The following is a 1,506-nucleotide window of genomic DNA, read 5'->3' on the forward strand; positions in this document are numbered from 1 at the left end:
TTCCTCCAAGACACCTATTCTTTTGAGACTGCCTCCAGTCTCTGGGACAGGGACGTGCTCCTTGGCTGACGATCGGGGTGCAATGAGGTATTCCTGAAATAGGCTTCCCTGTGGTGGGAAAGCAGAAGCTGGCGGGCTTTCATTTTTCTCTGGCCTTCTAGACGGGGAGAAAGGCCCGGGTGACAATTTCTCTAGAGCAAGTGTCCGAGGCAGGAGCCCCCTCGAGCATGATGAGGCATCTGCTTGATGGTTCTGGTGGTCAAATACGTAGGCGTGAGTGTGGCCTATAGAGAGGTGACCCTCTACCCCTCGTATGTCTTCCTGCTGGCACCAGCGGGCTTGCGGAAGTCACTGAAGGTGTCATTTCACATCACATGCCACCAAAGGCCATGCGGCAGTTTCTGCTTTGGGCAGACATCCACCCAAGGGCTCTCAGAGCTAGGATAAATGACCATCGAGATTGTTTTCCTCGAGGCACCTGGGTGGCTCGGTCGGTTAAGCATTCGACTCTTGGTTTCCACTCGGGTCATGATCTCACGGTTTGTGAGTTCAAGCCCTGAGTCGGGCTCCACGTTGACAGCACGGAGCCTGCTTGGGATTCTCTGTCTCCCTCTCTCTCCGCTCCTCCCCTGCTCACGCTGTCTCTGTCTCTCTCAAAATAAATAAATAAACTTTAAAAATATATATATTGTTTTCCCCTACCCAGGATTCTGGGAGGGCACTCACATCTACTCCTAGGCGCATAAGCAAGCAGGAGGTAAGGAGGGCTGGGGGAAGAGAGAAAGGCTCGCCTCAAGGACTGCTTGCCGAGTTCTGTAGCTCCAAACCTACCCCACGTCTGCCTTCTTCCCCAGCAGGAGCTGAGGCCTGTAGGACTTGTATATGTTTTCTATTGCTGCGTAACAAATGACAAGCATGTTCATGTCTTACACAATGCAAATATATTACCTCTCAGTTTCCGTGAGTCAAGAGCCCAGGCACGGGGTCGCTGAGTCCCCTGCTCAGGGTCTGGGAAGGCTGGTGTATCAGCCACGGCTGGGGGCTCATCTGAGCCTCGAGGTTTTCTTNTTGAGCTCGTAGGGCTGAGGTCCCCACTTTCTGGCTGTCTGTCAACCAAGGATTATTCTCAGCTACTGGAGGCTACCTGCGACTCCCTGCCATGTGGCCCTCACCACGACATCATTGTTTATTCCTTCAAGGCCAAAAGGAGAGTATCTGCCGTGGCTTCAAATCTCTCTGACTTCCATATCTGACGTCTGAACATGCTTTTAGGAAGAGCTTACCTGATTAGGCCAGACCCACCCACACCCAAGGTGAGGGGATTTATGGGGTATGCACACTAAGGGGTAACAGCAATCTTGGGGGCCATCTTAGAATTCTGCCCACCACAGTCTCTATGTAAGAAAACAATGCATTTCAGCCCTACCAGATTAGTATTTATTTAAAAAAAAAAAATGAAGCCAGCTGCTTTCCATGAGCATTCCCCACTCTGGGAAGGGAGCAAAG

This window comes from Crocuta crocuta, unplaced genomic scaffold, assembly GCF_008692635.1.
Source record: "Crocuta crocuta isolate KB4526 unplaced genomic scaffold, BGI_CrCroc_1.0 scaffold944, whole genome shotgun sequence".
Taxonomy (NCBI): domain Eukaryota; kingdom Metazoa; phylum Chordata; class Mammalia; order Carnivora; family Hyaenidae; genus Crocuta; species Crocuta crocuta.